This window comes from Anabrus simplex, chromosome 11 (assembly GCF_040414725.1).
Source record: "Anabrus simplex isolate iqAnaSimp1 chromosome 11, ASM4041472v1, whole genome shotgun sequence".
Lineage (NCBI taxonomy): Eukaryota > Metazoa > Arthropoda > Insecta > Orthoptera > Tettigoniidae > Anabrus > Anabrus simplex.
Window position 1 is genome coordinate 75,731,184 of NC_090275.1, and position 21,046 is coordinate 75,752,229.

The window sequence follows — 21,046 nt, forward strand, 5'->3', positions numbered from 1 at the left end:
ACCCAGAGTCTAAACCTCCAGGACACTGCCCTTGAGGCGGTAGAGATGGGATCCCTCGCTGAATCCGAGGGCAAAGCCAACCCTGGAGGGTAAACATATAAAGAAGAAAGAAGAAGAAGTAATATCTTAATTTTCTTAATAGAAAAAGGAGAAAAATGAAGTGCCTCCAGTGAGCATTGAATTCACGACCCCTGTGCATGTGTTGGGTAGTCAGTTAAGAGTCGTGAGTTCAGAGTTCAGTGTGCCCAGGGGTCACGTGAGTTGACTATGCGACTTACGGGTCTTGTATGGAGTCGAACCAAGTGTACAGCAGTCGAACGTTATGATAGGCAACGGTTGTGTGTTCGAGCCTGACTGGGTGGAGCTGTTGTGTGCAGTGACAGTGACAGTGGTGCGTGCGCGACGAATTCAAAGCACTATCACCACCACCACCACCTGTAAGTATCAGCTATTTTTAACGGACAGACCGAGGAGAGTAGGTTGCGGCTTAATAGTTTCTAGTCCTACAAGCTTGCGGCTCCACATTCGAGAGCTGGAGGGTCTGGTCCCTGATGGGGTGCAGCGAGCCTCCCAGACGGTAACGCCATCTCTCAGGTTAGAAGATTTGTGTCAGTGATGTAATTTGCGGAGAAGGTGACGTGGGTGCGGCCGTGGCATGTAAAGGAAATATTCCGGCATTCGTCTTAGTGCAGGAGAATGTAAAACCATGAAAAACCATTCTCAGGACAGACGATAGTGAGGTACAAAAGGCATTTGCCTACAGAATGAGAGACCTTTCTCAGAACAGCCGGCGGTGTGGCCAACGTACCGTATACTGACTATACAGCCATGTTTCAAGCCTTAGTTTCTCGGTGTCCGTTAAAGAAGTGGTGGTACTGGGTAAAGGTTTTTCAATCCATGCCCTTAAGGAGTGCGGCGGGCATCCTATACGGTAAAGCCGTCTCTCAGGCCAGGGAGATTTTTGTCGGTGACGTTAATTGTAGAGAAGGTGAGGCGGGTGTAGCCATGGAACTGTCCGGGCATTCGCCATAATGAGGACAATAGAAAACCACGAAATACCATTCTCAGGACAGCCAACGGTGGGGAACAGCTCCTCAACTTCCGCCTTGTAAAACTAGTCGCTGTTAAGCCAAACACTTCTCTACTCTGTATGTCCATTAAAAACTATATCTAAAAAATACAGACGGTGGTGGTGGTGGTGGTGGTGGTTATTGTTTTAAGAGGAAGTACAACTCGGTACCAGTCCTCTATTAACATTTATCAGTGAGAAAAAGAAAGTGAAGGGGTCTAATATTTCCAAAAATTAAGGTAACGGCCAAAGAAAGACAGGAGCCATGAACATGAAAGGTTCTCTAGGCCTCGCAATCTCATACGGTTGGGGTCGGAAACGAACAGGAGTTGACCACGAGAAGTCGGATAAGACATATGAAAGTGAAGAGCCTCACACAAGTAAGTGAAAGCAATGCCAGGACTCAAGTAAGGGCCTCGAAGTCACCAAACCACGCCCCTATTAGTCGCATGCAGGGAACACCGCGGATGATATTCTACCGTACCCTCCCACAGGGGGATCTCATACGTACAAATTTGATCTACAAATACAGGTATTTTTTTTATTAAAGTGTAAGTTGACAACTTGTTGCCACCCAGTGAAATGGCCGTGCGGTTAGGGACGCACAGTTGTAAGCTTGCTTTCGGGAGATAGTGGGTTCGAACTCCACTGTCGGTAGGCTTGAAGATGATTAGCTGTGGTTTCCCATTTTCAAACAGGACAAAGGCCACGGCCGCTTCCTTCCCACTCCTACCCCTTTCCTATCCCATTGTCGCAGTAAGATCTATCTGTGTCGGTGGAGCATCAATCAAATTGTAAAAGAAAAACAGAAAATAGACACCTTGATATCTCCTTCTTTATCTGTTTACCCTCGAGGGTCGGTTTTCCCCTCGGACTCAGCGAGGGATCCAACCTCTTTCGCCCTAAGGGCAGTGTCCTGGAGCGTGAGACTTTGGGTCGGGGATACAACTGGGGAAGATGATCAGTACCTCGCTCAGGCGGCCTCACCTGCTATGCTGAACAGGGGCCTTGCGTGGGGATGGGAAGATTAGAAGGGATAGACAAGGAAGAGAGTAGGAGGCGGCCGTGGCTTTAAGTTAGGTACCATCCCGGCATTTGCTTGGAGGAGATGTGCGAAACCACGGGAAACCATTTCCAGGATGGCTGAGGTGAAAATCCAACCCACCTCTACTCAGTTAACCTCACGAGGCTGAGTGGACCCCGTTCCAGACCTCGTACCACTTTTCTAATTTCGTCGCCGAGCCGGGAAGCGAACCCGGGCATCCGGGGGTGGCAGCAAATCCCAACAACCACTACACCACAAAGACGGATCACCTTGATATCAGTCCTGAAAATACACTAGTGTCAAAAAGTTAAGCATAAGTTACGAGTAAGCAGGGCAACAGGAAATAGACCGCAAATCGCACGACATATGCACCTACCAACCTTACGTGTTCGCTCTGTATAGGAAATGAGTGTTTCCTGCTTGGACTAGCGGCGTAACCGCAAGGTAAACACAGCCAGTGCCTGCGCCCCATATTCCCTCAGTCGTGTTTGCCCTCTTAAAGTGTGCGGAGTGTAGCCTCGTGGTGAACGTGACAACATAATGGCACAACGACGCCATTTCGACCCCGTTTAGCAGGGTATAATACTCGGCCGCCTAGAAGCAAGCCAGACACAGACCGAAGTCCCCGTATCATTGAATGTGCTACTAAGCTTCATTTCCAGGCTTTGGAGACGATTTCGAGACGCAGGAGATGTTAGTCTTATGCCAGTACCAGGTCAACCAAGGGTAACCACCCCACAGCAGGACCGAAATCTGGCCTTAACCGCCCGACGAAATTGGAGTGCATCTGCATGACAATTGTCTGCGGAGCTTGACGTCGTCTCAGGGGTTGCCGTTTCCCGGCACACTGTGTACCGGCGGCTCTGAACAGCAGGTCTGTTTGCCCGACGTCCAGCGGTGTGCGTCCCGCTCACTCCAGCACAGAGACGGGGGCCCGTTTACTATGGAGCCATCGACATCGAAACTGGAGGCATGTGCTCTTCACAGATCAATCCCGCTTCAGTTTGCAGATCGATTCCCGTCGCACATTAATCTGGAGAGAACCGGGTAGCCGATACAACCACAGGAACATCGTGGAACGGGGCCAGTATGGTGGTGGCATCATGGTGTGAGGCGGCATCATGTTGAATGGCCGTACGGACCTGCACATCTTCATGGGTAGTCTGAGGAACACTGTTAACGCTCGGAGATACAGGGATGAGGTACGGTGGTCACATGTTCGACTCTTCAGAGATGCGGTGGGTCCAGACTTCCCCTTAATGAATGATAATTCCAGACCGCATCACGCTGCTCTGGTGAATAAATTTCTGGCTGGGGAAGACATTCATCGTATGGACTGGCCAGCGAGGTCTGCGGATCTGAATCCTATAGAATATGCCTGGGGTGCACTGGGGAGGTGAATTGCATTCCGTCAGCCTCCACCAAGGACCCTCCAAGACCTACACATTGCCCTTTCGAAGGAATGGGGTCGACTACCACAGGAGTTCTTGGACCATCTGATAGAGAGCATGCAACGTCGCTGCGAAGCATGTGTGGCCGTTAGGGGTAACCATGCACCCTATTAACAGCATATTTTGTTGTGGAAGACATTGCCAAGTTTTGTTAGTTGTTGTCAGAGGTGTACCTTAGCTTCCAGAACCTTTCTGACACTGTTTTTTTGGACAAGTTGTGTGACATATGATGTGTGATTCAGTTTCCGTTTGTCAGCAATCCGTCTGACATTCCTATCAGGCGGTATGGCCTCGTTTAGTGATTATGCTTAACTTCTGGATACTAGTGTATTTGATTGAGCTCTTGGATTAAATATTTTTTTAAATGTGTTTTAACATATCGACGAAAACTCCCCTCATATCCCTGAATGAGCAGAGCCTCCGTGGCTCAAGCAAAAGCGCGCAGGGCTCTCACCATTGGGTTCCGTGGTTCAAATCTCCGGCACGCCATGTGAGGTTTATGCTGCATGGAGCAGAGGTTGTACAAGATTGTTCTCCCGATACTGCGGTTTTCACTGTCATTTTTCATTGCAATGACATCCTCCATACTTTTTCATTACATCTGTCAGTCATTAATCATTGTCCCAGGGGAGTGCGACAGCCTTCGACTACCGGCACAATTTCTATCCTCGCCGCTAGATAGGGCTGGATTCATTCCATTCCTGACCCGGTTGAATGACAGGAAACAAGAGTGTGGATTATCATATCCCTGAGATCGAAGATCGCCATGGAGAAAAGTCTGAGTTTGCAAGGTAGTACGCTAGAACTGAGTAACTGGACGTGACCGCGTGGCCTAACGGATAAGGCGTCGGACTTCGGATCCGAAGATTGCAGGTTCGAATCCTGTCACGGTCGTTATTTTCCTGTGCCAATAAACGGGAAGTAGCTCACCGGAAGACCATGATCGTTAATGTCTGACATTATAGTTTGTCTGTTCCAGTCCTGTTGATGGAAAACTATTGACAACCAGAATGTTGCCCGGTAGGAGGAGAGAGATGGTGGTAGACAATTTCGAAACAATAGATTGCTTGCGGAAGTCTGGATACAATTCCAAACCCTCCGCTTAGTTCATATGAAATAAGAGCATATGGGACTGTAGATAGTGACTCATCCGTTGGATGGAGAGGTTAAGCCTTGGACAGACTCCTTGCTCTTATTCAACAGGACTTGTCAATGTCCAGACACCAGGCTTCATCTCCTCGCTACCTCATTATCATAACCATCCCACATGCAGAAAAGCAGGTTGCCCATGGGGTGGTAAATAGAATAACTTCCACCAGGCGAAACGAACATCTCCTTAGTAAATAAATACGTTCCTTATTGATCCGTTTACCTTCTAGGGTTGTGTTTCTTCCCCGAACTTAAGACGATCCCACTTCGACTGCTTCAAGGGCAGTGTCCTGGAGGGCGAGACATTTAATCGGCATAGCTGGCGAGGTCGCCTGGACGATGAACAGGTTTTCCTCCCCGGTTGTATCCCCAATCTACCAGATGGACTTACGGCGCGAATGGTGTAGAAAATGGCTTGGAGTGCGAAGGAAGCGATCGTAGAATGAATTAAGGTACAGCCCCAGGATCTGCTTGTTGTGAAATGTTAAATCACGGAAAACCATGCTTAGGGCAGCTGACAGTGGGGTTCTAAGCCACTATTACCTGAATCTTTCCTAGTAACTGGATTTGAATACAGTGCCACTGGCTATACAACACACGATGACTGTTCGTTGGTTCGATTCCACAGACAGTCCAGTAATTCACAGAGTCACATGCAGTGAACTACTGAACAACTCAACAGTATTCAACAACAAGACGATACTCACAACAGCGAACATTACTACGGGTCCATTAATCGTCACACTCACGATCTTCAAATGGAGATACAGCATTCCTATGGAACTAGCCGGGCTGTGTGGCTCAGATGGTACAGTAGAAGAACAGGCGTGGTGGTATTTGAATGTGTTCACATACGTCAACCTCGTGTCGGTAGATTTAGTGACACGTAAAAGAAATTCTGCGGGACTTAATTCAGGTACCGCGGGGCCTCCGAAAACCGTGAAGGTAGTTAGAAGCATGTAAAGCCTATAACATTATTTATTACTGTTACCGAGTTTTGGTGGTAGGTAGAGGTGTAAGAAGGTGCGGGCGTGAATGGGTCTCAAACTACGGAATCAAAGTTAATGTAAAAGTTAACAAGGTTATATTTCCTTTTCAATATTAAGTAATAACAAAAAACAGGTACTTAGTAGCCGAAACACAATTTGAAATGTACAATTACAGGGATTACAGAGTTTGGGCTTCGAGCCCTGAGTTCACAATTTTTGAGCAACTAGCCCAACTTTCCGATATACAAATTTTAACAAAGGGGCAGAAGACCCCAATCAAACCCTGGAGCACTTGCTCCAAATTACACAGTAAAGCCTCCTCGAGGCATACAACACTCCGTTTCCAAAAGAGCCACACACTCTTTAATTTAAGCCTCTCCTAGGCCACACCAAACTCCACCTTCAAGTTGTCCTCAACGGACATAAACACAGGGGTAAAATACCCAATCTACTGAGGTCTATTAAATGAAAAGCAGGTTAATTGGATGACCTCTAAAACAATTTGAGAGGAGGCGAACTTGCACTCCTAATACACTTTGATTTTAAAACCTACTTTGGCACTAGGCCGTTATTACAAGGGCTAATCCCATACTACAGAGGTGACTTAATAGCAATTTACATTACATTACGGAAGAATTGGTTGAGAGAATAAGTTCACCTCAAGACGATGTGAGTGGGAGCTCGAGAGGGTTAAGGACTCTCTATCCCGATATGTCGTTTTAAAATAGAATAGATACCAGTTGTTTTAACATTTTAGGAAAAGGTTACATGGTTGAACGCTTAGAACCCGCCCCGACAGTTAAACTGCTGAGCAAGAAAAGAAAAAATTTATTAATCGGCCATTACCTTATTGTTGACCGCCGCCGAGGAAAGAGGCGCTTCCCGCCTCCTGCTATGTACTAAATACACTGAAAGATGGAACAGAAGTGGCCCGGAGACCCTAAAATCAGCAGTTTATATACTCTCGCGGAAGTTTCTAGGCGTTAGGGGAATGAAAACACCCGCCCACAATGTTTTTATTGGATAGGACCCCGCAACAGATACAAGTTGGGGGAAGATACACCAGATTGGTCAGAAATTACTAAAAGAAATTCGGGATTGGATAAATCTAAAACAAGGGGAAAAAGAGGGGTATACAGCCAACTTAAACAATAACAGAAAGAAATTTAACAAGAAACAAACTTTTGAAATAAAATTTTCTCCAACAAAATAGTTTTTTGACTCCGCACTAGGGTGCGCTATTGTTGATCTTCAGTAGTGTCCTCTAGAAGAGAAAGTTCACACTTCTTACTTCAAGCGAAACAAAAACACATCAAAAGTGACACAGTTCAAAAACTCAAAATTTTCCACGTGGTGACATCTTCTGAGAAAGTAGAGAATTAATAGAGTAGATAAAGTTCAACCTTCCTCCAGAAGAGGAGTTTCAACTGGCGCAACTTTTAAATAAACGGTGTAGAGGTGTACCGCCCGGTACAATTACTATTATAATTTATTTATTATTATCAGCATGTTCTTTTTTCTTAGTTTGTTTACCCTCCTGGGTTGTTGTTCACTCGGACACAGCGAGGCATCCCGCTTCTACCGCCTCAAGGGCAGTGTCCTGGAGCATGAAACTTTGGATCGGGGGATACAACTGGGGAAGAAGGCCAGTACCTCGCCCAATCGGCCTCACCTGCAATGCTGAATAGGGGCCTTGAGGAGGGATGGGAGGATTGCAAGGGGTAGACAAGGAAGAGGGGAAAAAAGCGGCAGTGGCCTTGAGTTAGGAACCATCCCGGTATTTGAACGGAGAAGTGGGAAACCACGGAAAACCACTTCGAGGATAGGTGAGGTGGGAATCGAACCCGGACTAATCACGCTAATCACTGCACCACATAGGCGCCACTATTCTTATTTATGAAACTAAAGTGTAAGATGGCATCTTATCAGTTTTGAACAATTTCCTATTGTGCTTTTGGTCTAAATTATGTTTCAAATGTCTACTAAACGTTCCTCCGATATCCTTGAGTACGATAATCAGAGTCCGCCTCTGTGGTGTAGTGGTTAGCGTGATTAGCTAACACCCCCAGAGGTCCAGGTTCGATTCCCGGCTCTGCCACGAAATTTGAAAAGTGGTACAAGGACTGGAACGGGGTCCACTCAGCTTCGGGAGGTCAACTGAGTAGAGGTGGGTTCGATTCCCACCTCAGCCATCCTGGAAGTGGTTTTCCGTGGTTTCCCACTTCTCCTTCAGGCAAATGCCGGGATGGTACCTAACTGAAGGCCACGGCCGCTTCCGTCCCTCTTCCTTGCCTGTCCCATCCAATGTTCCCATCCCTCTACTAGGCCCCTGTTCAGCATAGCAGGTGAGGCCGCCTGGGCGAGTTACTGGTCATTTTCCCCAGTTGCATCCCCGACCCAAAGTCTGAATCTCCAGGACACTGACCTTGAGGCGGTAGAGGTGGGATCCCTCGCTGAGTCCGAGGGAAAAACCGACCCTGGAGGGTAAACAGATTACGAAAGAACGATAATCAGAATGCAGGATGTTTTGTGCGTATCAATAAAGCTTTAAATTCGTTGAGCTTGTTTACTTGACAGAGCTCGATGGACATGATCGTGTGGCCTAACGGATAAGGCCTCGGACTTCGGATCCGAAGATTGCAGGTTCGAATCCTGTCACGGTCGGTATTTTACTGTATTAGTAAACGAGAAAATGTGGTATAAATGATGCAAGTGTTAATAAAGGCCTCGTTTCTTTCCTTCTTTCTTAGTCTTTTTGCCCTCAGGGTCGATTTTTAACTCGGACTCTGCGAAGAATCTCACCTCTACCGCCTGTGGGGCAGTGTCCTCGAGTGCAAGACTTCGGTTGGGGGGATACAACTGGAATGAGGATCAGTACCTCACCCAGGCGCCTTCACCTGCTATGCTGAACAGGAGCCTTGTGAGGGATGGGAAGATTGGAAGGGATAGACAAGGAAGAGAGAAGGAAGCGGCCGTGGTCTCAACTTAGGTACCATCCCGGCATTTGCCTGGTGGAGAAGTGGGACACCTTGGAGAACCACTTCGAGATTGGCTGAGGTGGGAATCGAACCCACCTCTACCCCGTTGTAACCATCGTACCACTTTTCAATCGTTGCAGAGCCGGGAAGCGAACCCGGGTCTCCAGAGGTTGCAGCTATTCACACTAACCACTACGCCACAAAGCCGGACGATTATTTTAATCGTGATCCTCCATGGCTGAGGCGACAGCGTGCCGGCCTCTCACCGCTGAGTTCCGTGGTTCAAATCTCGGTCACTCCATGTGTGATTTGTGCTGGACAAAGCGGAGGCGGGACAGATTTTTCTCCGGGTACTCCGGTTTTCCCTGTCATAATTCATTACAGCATTCCTTTCCAATAGCATTTCATTTCCTCTGTTATTCATTAATCATTGTCCCAGAGGAGTGCGACAGGCTTCGGCAGCCGGCACACTTCCTATCCTCGCCGCTATATGGGGGCTTCATTCATTCCATTCCTGACCCGATCGAATGACTGGAAACAGGCTGTGGATTTCAATTTTTCCAGTGTTACTGGCCCTGAGTAATTTCCCCATTTCCATGCACTTAATTTAATTTCGCGTGGCTATTTCTAGCCGAGTGCAGCCCTTGTAAGGCAGACCCTCCGATGAGGGTGGGCGGCATCTGCCATGTGTAGGTAACTGCATGTTATTGTGGTGGAGGATAGTGTTATGTGTGGTGTGTGAGTTGCAGGGATGTTGGGGACAGCACAAACACCCAGCCCCCGGGCCATTGGAATTAACCAATGAAGGTTAAAATCCCCGACCCTGCCAGGAATCGAACCCGAGACCCTCTGAACCGAAGGCGAGTATGCTGACCATTCAGCCAACGAGTCGGACATTTCCATACACTGAACCCCGCACTTGTCATCTCCAAATTCAGTAATGTCTTTCGAAAACGATTCGTTAGATGCAAATAAATTTATTGTCGTCAATTTCAGTTATATTTAGTAGAGACTATATTTATGATCACCTTATTTTCCCAAAGCGATAGTTTACACCACTTTCTTGGACGACTTCCCCCTCGGGCTCCTCTAGTGTTCCACTCTGCTGATCCAGTAGGATTCCGCAACCAAATCTCATTTTCCAATATGAGTTACTCTGAGGTCGCCGTCCAAGTGCTGTGTCTGACCGGTTTTTTTACTCCTCGTTCTCTTTCACGTCAGTTTCTGTGGATCAGTGGTAGAGTGTCGGCCTCCGGATCCAAAGATAGCGGGTTCTAACCTGGCAGAGGTAGTCGGATTTCTGAAGGGCGGAAAAAAGTCCACTCGACACTCCATGTCGTACGATGTCGGCATGTAAAAGATCTCTGGTGACACATTTGATGTTTACCCGACAAAATTAATTAAACCTCAGCCATAGACGCCCAAGAGAGTTTCGGTTTACTCGGTCTGCCATCTAGTGGGCCTAGAGTAAAACGGAACGTCGAAATTGACGAGCAGACAGCCAGATGGCGTCAAATTGAAATGTCTGCACACGGTAGCGGAGGCCATACGATTATTATTATTAGTTTCTTTAATTATTACATTTAAGACTAGCATGTACCCGCGGCTTCACCCGTGCTTATTAATTCAGCCATTATGTACCCGCGGCTTCACCCGCGCTTATTAATTCAGCCATTAGATGTTTAAACTATTTAATTAAAAGCAAAATAAAACGTTATATATTGTATTAACACATATCGTTTCTACATAGATACATTGGATGAAATAGAGTACTTATATTTTAAACAGCTGTGTCCGCGACTTCGAACGCGTTGAATTTTCTTTTTGACTTATAATGCTCCCTTGTCAACTTTTGAAGTATTTTTATTAGTTTTCGTATTAATCTCATTGGAAAATCTCTTTATAACTAATCGTTCGGTCCTCTCATAACCACTTTCATTAGACCTAGACATGGTTCGCCTCAATGGACAATTGTAAGAGGATTATCTTTATCCTGTTGGGATTCATGTTCACGTTGCAATCTTTGACTTTTGACCTTTCTCATATTTTTAGAGAGATATGATTTTCTTTTCGGCATGACTAATAACTTAATTACTCAATACGAACGAACACAAACAAGGCGCGCGTTGAGACTCAACCTTCCGCAATAGCCCGCTCGTGCGTACTGAGCCCGCGCGACAGCCAGCCTTTGTGATATTAAGTCGTTGGAAGGGGAAGCGTTGGGAGGCGTCTTTCGATGCGGCGTAGGGGAACGCGCGGTACTGGACCCTGCTTCTTTAATTTATTATTATATTTTGTAGACCACCAAAATGGCTCCCAGCAGTAGGCCAAGATCTGTTGCCTTAGAAACGCCTTAATGGAAGATGTAGTTAGTGGTATCTATGGAGACCAACAAAATTTAGCGAGTGGGTGGTTGATAGGGCAAATTTAGCAACCAAAATACACTCTTAGTAAGTTATCTATGGAGCATTTGTAGCAAAATTCAATATGGAGGCACTTAGGCCATTAAAAAACCAAAGTATGCCCTCAAATCAATTAAAATAAACTGTATACTCTTTAAGATAACGCGTTCACTCAACCACCACACGAAATAAATGCATAAATACCCCTGATACCCATTATCACACAGAACACGAGAATAGATGTTAAGATCGCGGAGCTCCACTACACACGATCCCTTCCAGCGAGTCTATACTTTGATCTTAGCCAAAAGGCCGAAAAGCGTTTTTGTCATGTACCGTTTATGAGCAGTACGTCACATCGACAAACCGATTACGTCATAAGACGCCTCGTTTAGCGATCTACATGGTTGGCCCTATGACATTTCTTCATATCCCCCGCATGTATGTGTAGGATTGAGTTAGAAAAAAATTGAATAGGGTGACATTTGGGCTATAGTTTTCGCACATTGCTTTATTCTTCAGGTACAGCTCCATCTAACGTATAAGGGACAGAGATGAGAAAAACAGTCATAGGGCCAAAGTTGTAGATCTCTTCATGTTGGGTACGACTGTGTTATTCGCTTTGTGATATGACTTGCTGTATAGCCACCAATTACTTCGAAACGAAGGTCGCATCGTCATTAAAAATGCCTCGATATATCCGTACTTTTCAGGGTAAAATGTTAAAAATTTGAACATCTTGGAATTTTCACGTCGGTTACAGGCTAAAAGCTATAGTTTTACAGAAATTCCATTTTCTAGCTCGTCTGGCAATGTGTGCCAGGAGATTTATCATTTACATACTGTACCAGAAAAAATTAAGGACATGGGCAAGATAATCTTGCAAAGGAGTGTACGGTCCTTACGGAGCAGGTACAGAGAGAGTAGATGCAGAGCAAAATAATGGATAGATTTTAAAACTTGAGAATTTGATGTATAAGTTCCCTATTATTTCTGACTCGTAGCAACAACAACAACAACAACATCATCATCTGTTTACCCTCCAGGTTCGGTTTTTCCCTCGGACTTAGCGAGGGATCCCACCTCTACCGCCTCAAGGGCAGTGTCCTGGAGCTTCAGACTCTTGGTCGGGGGATACAACTGGGGAGTATGACCAGTACCTCGCCCAGGCAGCCTCACCTGTTATGCTGAACAGGGGCCTTGTGGAGGGATGGGAAGATTGGAAGGGATAGGCAAGGAAGAGGGAAGGAAGCGGCCGTGGCCTTCAGTTAGGTACCAGCCCGGCATTCGCCTGGAGGAGAAGTGGGAAACCACGGAAAACCACTTCCAGGATGGCTGAGGTGGGAATCGAACCCACCTCTACTCAGTTGACCTCCCGAGGCTGAGTGGACCCCGTTCCAGCCCTCGTACCACTTTTCTAATTTCGTGGCAGAGCCGGGAATCGAACCCGGGCCTCCGGGGGTGGCAGCTAATCACGCTAACCACTACACCACAGAGGCGGACCTCGTAGCATTATATCAAATTAAAATATTTTCTGAACAAGTTAATGTCGCCTGGCGAATTGAAATAAAATCAATAAGATTGTCTATCTTTTAACTTGAAACGGTTATCTTTCGTTGAAAATTAATTTCCTTCCTGATAAAGTTCATAAAGTTCTTCAAATATTTCTTTAAATGACAAAAAGTGAAATCCAAAATAACATCCTTTTACTTGAAAAATGAACTTCCCTAGAATCTTTTTAATATTTTAACACTGCAAAATATCGTAAATTTTATCTTCTTATAAATTTCTGTGCTATAGTCTATTTTAGAATTGTCATTCAATGTAATATGAATTCCAATGAGCGAAATAGTTCGTTGAATTATGAATGAAATCACTGATTCCAAAGTTCAACTTGTGATAAAGTTAGTCTGTTTACATCTCAAGTTTGTTTGGAGAGGCACACATATCACCTGAATTATCTGGATATCAGGACTGGAAATGTAAAGAAATTCGGTTCAACGAAGAGCATATGAAGTCTATGGCAGCTGGTGTTGTGATGCCATCCCCATGGTACCACGCTTGACTCCCACATAGTAACCACGTTCCAAATCCAGCGTCGAACCACGTTCCACCTCCCGCGTAGTAACCACGTTTAAATTCCATAAAGTCACCATGCTCCAACTCCCACGTAGTCGAAATGATAGCAGATTGATATGACAAAATAGGCACTTGGTCAGGGTTTCAACATGTCACTTATAAACTTTATAAACACGAGAAAATTAACTGACAAGATTAACTTGTGAGTGTCCTATGGTTGTAAATCGTAAAATTGGCACTGTGTTTTACTAGGTGCATTTCCTCTAATGTTTAATCTTCTTCTTCTTAATCTGTTTGCACTCCAGGGTTGCTTTTCTTTTGTACTCAGTGAGGGATCCACCTCTACCGCCTCAAGAGCAGTGTCCTGGAGCGTGAGACTTTGGGTCGGGGGATACAACTGAGAATAATGACCAGTACCTCGCCCAGGCGGCCTCACTGCTATGCTGAACAGGGGCTTTGTCAGGAGATGGGAAGATTGGAAGGGATAGACAAGGAAGAGGGAAGGAAGCGGCCGTGGCCGTAAGTTAAGTACCATCCCGGCATTTTTCCTGGATGAGAAGTGGGAAACCACGGAAAACCACTTCCAGGATGTCTGAGGTGGGAATCGAAACCCCCTCTACTCACTTGACCTCCAGAGGCTGAATGGACCCCGTTCCAGCCCTCGCACTACTTTTCAAATTTCGTGGCAGGGCCGGGAATCAAACCCGGGCCTCCAGGGGTGGCAGCTAGTCATACTAACCACTACACCACAGAGGCGGACTAATGTTTATTCACTGGTAGAAAATTGCTGTTGCTCATTAGATTGGATTCACTGTTCATGTTGAACCATAGTTATAACATATTATCACGCGAAAATCAAAGCCTTATTCGCCATAACGAAATACTTAATTCGCGGATACTTACAAGTTCCTTAAACATTGTTCGCCTCTGTAGTGTATTGGTTAGCAGTAGAATGGTAGCTTGTGGTATGTCGGATTATTAAAGAAATTGCAGGGAATAATAGCTACTAAACGAAGCTCGCTGACAACAGCAAAATAAATTAAATATTACATATTATTAAGTCGGTCCGCCTCTGTGGTGTAGTGGTTAGCGTGATTAGCTGCCACCCCCGGAGGCCCGGGTTCGATTCCCGGCTCTGCCACGAAATTTGAAAAGTGGTACGAGGGCTGGAACGAGGTCCACTCAGCTTCGGGAGGTCAACTGAGTAGAGGTGGGTTCGATTCCCACCTCAGCCATCCTGGAAGTGGTTTTCCGTGGTTTCCCACTTCTCCTCCAGGCAAATGTTTAGATGGTACCTAACTTAAGGCCACGGCCAATTCCTTCCCCATGCCGGGCTGAGTGGCTCGGACAGTTGAGGCGCTGGCCTGCTGACCGCAACTTGGCGGGTTCGATCCTGGCTCAGTCCGGTGGTATTTGAAGGTGCTAAAATACGTCAGCCTCGTGACTGTAGATTTACTGGCACGTAAAAGGACTGCTGTGGGACTAAATTCCGGCACCTCGGCGTGTCCGAAAACCGTAAAAGAGTAGTTAGTGGGACGTAAAGTAAATAACATTATTATTATTGCTTCCTTCCCTGTTCCTTGTCAATTCCTTCCAATCTTCCCATCCCCCCGCAAGGGCCCTGTTCATAATAGCAGGTGAGGCCGCCAGGGCGAGGTACTGGTCATCCTCCCCAGTTGTATCCCCTACCCAATGTATTACGCTCCGGCACACTGCCCTTGAGGCGGTAGAGTTGGGATCCCTCGCTTTGTCCGAGGGAAAGGCCAACCCTGAGGGTAAACTGATTAAGAAAGTAAGATAGAAAGAATTGTAACAAGAATTTCACATCTGATATCGGAGCGAAAGTAATACCTTAATTTTCTAAATAGGAACGGGAGAAAAAACAAGTGCCTCCTGTGAGGATTGAACTCACGACCCCTGGTTTACAAGACCAGTGCTCTGCCACTGAGCTAAAGAGGCGGTGCTGCAGCAGTTCTAAGAGGCTATTAACCTTAAGGGTATACTCCAGTGGTAATTCCTGTGACTGACTCAGGGCTAGAATACAAATGTCACTGAGGGCAATGTCCACTTTACCTGCACATCCACAAATAGTTTATAATTGTAAATCATCCAGGAGATCCCCGTTTCGATTCAAGGTTAACTTTTCTGGCTCGGGACTGGGTATGGTTGTACATACGCCATAGATAGTGCCTCATCCCCGTAGATATGCAGGTCGCCGATATATATCAATTTGATTTTTTTTTTGCTAGGGGCTTTACGTCGCACCGACACAGATAGGTCTTATGGCGACGATGGGATAGGAAAGGGCTAGGAGCGGGAAGGAAGTGGCCGTGGCCTTAATTAAGGTACAGCCCCAGCATTTGCGTGGTGTGAAAACGAGAAACCACGAAAAACCAACTTCAGGGCTGGCAACATTGGGGTTCGAACCGACTATCTCTCGAATACTGGATACTGGGCACGCTTAACCGACTACTGTACAGCTATCGAGCTTGGTCCCGGTATTATTATTATTATTATTTATTATTATTATTATTATTATTATTATTATTATTATTATTATTATTATTATTATTATTATTATTATTATTATTATTATTATTATTATTATTATTATTGTTACCGTTTTTTGGTGGTAGGTAGAGGTGAAAGAAGGTGCGGGGTGGTGAACAGGTCTCAAGCTACGAAAGTAAAATTAATTTAAAATTTAACAAGGTTATATTTTCTTTTCAAAATTAAGAAATAACAATTACGGCAGGTACAGAGTAGCAAGGCAACAAGAGTTCCAATTACAGGATTTACAAGATTTGGGGCTTCGAGCCCCAAATTCACAATTCTTGAGCAATTAGCCCGACTTTACTCCAAAATAAATTTTACCAGAGGGGCCGAAAACCCCGTTCATGTTCCAGAGCACTTGCTCCAAATTACACAGAAAAGCCTCCTCGAGGCATACAACACTTAATTTTCAAGAAAGAGCCCCTCGCTCTCAACTTTAAGCCTCTCAAAGGCCACACCAAACTCCACCTTCAAGTTGTCCTCTCTGGACATAGACACAGGGGTAAAATACCCAACCTACTGAGGTCTATTAAGTGAGAAAAGATTAATTACTTGACCTCTAAAATAACAATTTGAGAGGAGGCGAACTTGCGCTCCTAATACGCTTTGTTTAAAACCTACTTGGCACTAGGCCGTTAATACAAGGGCTAATCCCATACTAAAGAGGTGACTTAAGAAGGAAACAATTTACATTAAGTCGAAGAAGAATAGGTTGAGAAAAATATAAGTTCACCTCAAAACAATATGAGTGGGAGCTCGAGAGGGTTAAGCACTCTCTATCCCAATATGTAGTTTAAAATATAGAATAGATACAAGTTTCTTTACATTTTAAGGAAGGTTACATAATGGAAAGACTTCGGACCCGCCCCGAGAGTTAAACTGCTGAGCAAGCAAGAAAAGAAGTAATTAGTCGGCCATTACCTGGTTGTTGACTGTCGCCGAAGAAAGAGGCGCTTCCCGCCCCCTGCTATGTACTTTACACACTGAAAGATGGAACAGAAGTGGCCCGGAGACCCTAAAATCAGCAGTTTATATCCTCTCGCGGAAAGTTCGAGGCGTTAGGGGAATGAGAACACCCTCCCACAAAAACTTTATTGGGTAGGATACAGCAACATATTCAAGTTGGGGGAAGATACATCCGATTGGTCAGAAATTAATAAAAGAAATTCGGGATTGGCTAAATACAAAACAAGGGGAAAGAGAGGGGTATACAGCCAACTTAAACAATAACAGAAAGAAATTTAACAAGAAACAAACTTTTGAAATAAAAATTTCTCCAAAAAAACAGTTCTTTCACTCCGCACTAGGGTGCACTATTGTTGATCTTCAGTAGTGTCCTCTAGAAGAGAAAGTTCACACTTCTTTCTACAAGCAAAACAAAAATACGTCGAAAATGACACAGTTCAAAAACTCCAAATTTTCCACGTAGTGACATCTTCTGAGAAATTTGAAAATTAATACCGTCAATAAAGTTCAGACTTCCTCCAGCAGAGGAGTTTCAATTGGCGCACATTTTAAATTAGCGGCGTGGAGGTGTACCGCCCGGTACAATTATTATTATTATTATTATTATTATTATTATTATTATTATTATTATTATTATTATTATTATTATTATTATTATTATTTTCATCGTCCGCCTCTGTGGTGTAGTGGTTAGCGTGATTAGCTGCCACCCCCGGAGGTCCGGGTTCGATTCCCGGCTCTGCCACGAAAATTTGAAAAGTGGTACGAGGGCTGGAACGGGGTCAACTGATTCCCACCTCAGCCATCCTCGAAGTGGTTTTTCGTTGTTTCCCGAACCTAGAGCGTAAACAGCGCGCTGGCTTCTCACCACTGGGTTACGTGGTTCAAATCCCGGTCACTCCATGTGAGACTTGTGCTTGACAAATTAATTGAATGGCAACCTGATCGAATTTAAATCTACAAAATAGTGCCTCCCCTTTACATATACTCCCATTTTTCCTGTCATATTTTATTCTATTTTATTCATTTCATCTGTCATTTATTAGTCATTGCCCCATAGGATTGTAACAGGCTTCGGCAGCCGGCACAATTCCTGTTCTCATCATCATCATCATCTGTTTACCCTCCAGGTTCGGCTTTTCCCTCGGACTCAGCGAGGGATCCCACCTCTACCGCCTCAAGGGCAGTGTCCTGGAGCTTCAGACTCTTGGTCAGGGGATACAACTGGGGAGTATGACCAGTACCTCGCCCAGGCGGCCTCACCTGCTATGGTGAACAGGGGCCTTGTAGGGGGATGGGAAGATTGGAAGGGATAGGCAAGGATGAGGGCAGGAAGCGGCCGTGGCCTTAAGTTAGGTACCATCCCGGCATTCGCCTGGAGGTGAAGTGGGAGACCACGGAAAACCACTTCGAGGATGGCTGAGGTGGGAATCGAACCCACCTCTACTCAGTTGACCTCCCGATGCTGAGTGGACCCCGTTCCAGCCCTCGTACCACTTTTTCAAATTTCGTGGCAGAGCCGGGAATCGAACCCGGACCTCCGGGGTGGCAGCTAATCATGCTAACCACTACTCCACAGAGGCGGCAATTCCTGTTCTCGCCGCTAGATTCCAGTCCTGACGCGGTCGAATGACTGGAAACAGGTTGCGGATTTTCATTATTATTATTATTTCTCGTACCTTTCTTTCTCAATCTCTTTACCCTCCATTGTCGGTTTTGCCCACCTCTACCACCTCAAGGGCAGTGTCCGGAGCTTCAGACTTTGGGTCGGGATATACAACTGGAGAGGAGGACCAGTACCTCACTTAGGTGGCCTCACCTGCTATGCTGAAGAGGGGCCTTGCGGGGGATGGGAAGGAAGACAAGGAAGAGGGAAAGAAGCGGCCGTGGCCTTAAGTTTAGGTACCATCTTGACATTTACCTGGAGGAGAATTGGGATACCACGGAAAACCACTTCGAGGATGGCTGAGGTAGGAATCGAACACCCCACTCTCCTCAGTTGAACTCCCGAGGCTGAGTGGACCCCGTTCCAACCCTCGCACCACTTTTCAAATTTCGTGGCAGAGCCGGGACTCGAACCCGGAGATGGCAGCTCCACTACACCACAGAAGCATGCTTTAAAAATGTTAAGGCGTAGCATGCCGAATATCAGGCTGTTTTAATATTCTGCAGAGAGCTTGTTGATCTTTAAGTTACCAAAAACTACGTGCCTCCTGTGAGGTTTGAACTCACGACCCCTGGTTTACGAGACCAGTGCTCTACCACTGAGCTAAGAAGGCATACAACGTGTTGTCTTCTTAGCTGCTAATATCGTCATAAACGCACGTTACGAGGCCGACGCTGGCCTCGCGCACGTTAAAACTTGCTGTGACATTCTATATTCTATATATGTATATATACCGAGTGGCACAGCTGCCACTACTCACTCAGTTTTATGCAACTCGCAGATAATAGCCTAACCTAAAAACATTGACCTTTGCTACTCACAGCGATGTCTGGACTTACTACGCTTTTAAAATTCGTTTATTCTTGTCAACGAAATCAACATTAACCATAAAATACGGAATGATTGTAGAAGTCCGCCTCTGTGGTGTAGTGGTTAGCGTGATTAGCTGCCACCCCCGGAGGCCCGGCTCTGCCACGAAATTTGAAATGTGGTACGAGGGCTGGAACGGGGTCCACTCAGCCTCGGGAGGTCAAATGAGTAGAGGTGGGTTCGATTCCCACCTCAGCCATCCTGGAAGTGGTTTTCCGTGGTTTCCCACTTCTCCTCCAGGCGAATGCCGGGATGGTACCTAACTTAAGGCCACGGCCGCTTCCTTCCCTCTTCCTTGCCTATCCCTTCCAATCTTCCCATCCCTCCACAAGGCCCCTGTTCAGCATAGCAGGTGAGGCCGCCTGGGCGAGGTACTAGTCATACTCCCCAGTTGTATCCCCAGACCAAGAGTCTGAAGCTCTAGGACACTGCCCTTGAGGCGGTAAACAGATGATGATGATGATGATTGTAGAGAATTGTGAAAATTCTATATCATTAAAATTCACTAAGTACCTCTTGAAAGAGCTATTTGCAGTAAAATAATCTATTACCGACAGAGGTGCAATGGCCATTTGATTAATGAAGGAAATGTTCAAAATGACCACCTCCTTCGTTAATGCATATCTGAGTACGGTAGAGGTGAATCATTCTTGCTTGCTTGCTTTAGGCTTGGAGGAAGCTGCCTGCACTTTGCTGTAAATGGGTGTGTCATAATGCTGCCAATAAGTGCAGTGTGCTTCATTCGTTGTAACCGCTTGCCATATAAAAGTCGGATCTTATTATTCCTTTCTGATGTCCGGGTCCATGACTAAATGGTTAGCGTGCTGGCGTTTGTTCACGGTGTCGTCCTGATTGCGAACAAGCGGGCACCTGAAGGGGATGATTTGGGTTTGACGCACATTAATGAGTCGAGATTGCGGCCAGGCATAAAATAGAGGCACTTAAGCGAGGATATATCATTTTATATATGTCACGCTGCTTATCTAGGTGGATTTTGGCAGCAGTATGCATCACTAGAGGCACCTACAGTCTTCTGAATTTCTTTAGAAAGCCGATTTAATTATTACCAGGGAGATTTGAATTTATTCACAAACCAGTTCTGGCAATAAAGAAAGCGGCAGTCAGGCCTTGTCATTCTTAATTAACCTAACACATAACAATCCTGTCACCTAAAATAAATGATATACTTACAGTCAGTATTTACAAATCTACATTTACAACTTTCCTCAACAGCTTCAGCACAACTGCAGAAAAGTTAACCCTCAGCTGGCACATCAAGTTCTGGTAAACACAATTGGAATACTGGGTAGTACACAAAAAAAGTTAAATCATGTAAGGAAAAACCCACTTGCTTCCAAATAAACTGACTATTTCGCTTCTTATGTATTATCTTGGCCGCCTCTGTGGTGTAGTGGTTAGCGTGATTAGCTGCCACCCCCGGAGGCCCGGATTCGATTCCCGGCTCTGCCACAAAATTTGAAAAGTGGTACGAGGGCTGGAACGGGGTCCACTCAGCCTCGGGAGGTCAACTGAGTAGAGGTGGGTTCGATTCCCACCTCAGCCATCCTGGAAGTGGTTTTCCGTGGTTTCCCACTTCTCCTCCAGGCGAATACCGGGGTGGTACCTAACTTAAGGCCACGGCCGCTTCCTTCCCTCCTCCTTGCCTATCCCTTCCAATCTTCCCATCCCTCCACAAGGCCCCTGTTCAGCATAGCAGGTGAGGCCGCCTGGGCGAGGTACTGGTCATACTCCCCAGTTGTATCCCCCGACCAAGAGTCTGAAGCTCCAGGACACTGCCCTTGAGGCGGTAGAGGTGGGATCCCTCGCTG

General features: G+C 45.9%; 4 non-coding genes across 4 annotated transcripts; 2 read left to right on the top strand and 2 right to left on the bottom strand.

Moving 5' to 3' along the window:
* The first annotated feature begins 4,386 nt into the window (after positions 1–4,386).
* Positions 4,387–4,459, top strand: TRNAR-UCG (transfer RNA arginine (anticodon UCG)). The gene has a single exon. It is a non-coding gene; the product is annotated as a tRNA-Arg (tRNA).
* Positions 4,460–8,294: 3,835 nt separating this feature from the next.
* On the top strand, positions 8,295–8,367 carry TRNAR-UCG (transfer RNA arginine (anticodon UCG)). Its single transcript has one exon. It is a non-coding gene; the product is annotated as a tRNA-Arg (tRNA).
* A 6,682-nt stretch (positions 8,368–15,049) lies between these two features.
* Positions 15,050–15,121, bottom strand: TRNAT-UGU (transfer RNA threonine (anticodon UGU)). The gene has a single exon. It is a non-coding gene; the product is annotated as a tRNA-Thr (tRNA).
* A 3,767-nt stretch (positions 15,122–18,888) lies between these two features.
* On the bottom strand, positions 18,889–18,960 carry TRNAT-CGU (transfer RNA threonine (anticodon CGU)). The gene has a single exon. It is a non-coding gene; the product is annotated as a tRNA-Thr (tRNA).
* Positions 18,961–21,046: the final 2,086 nt, after the last annotated feature.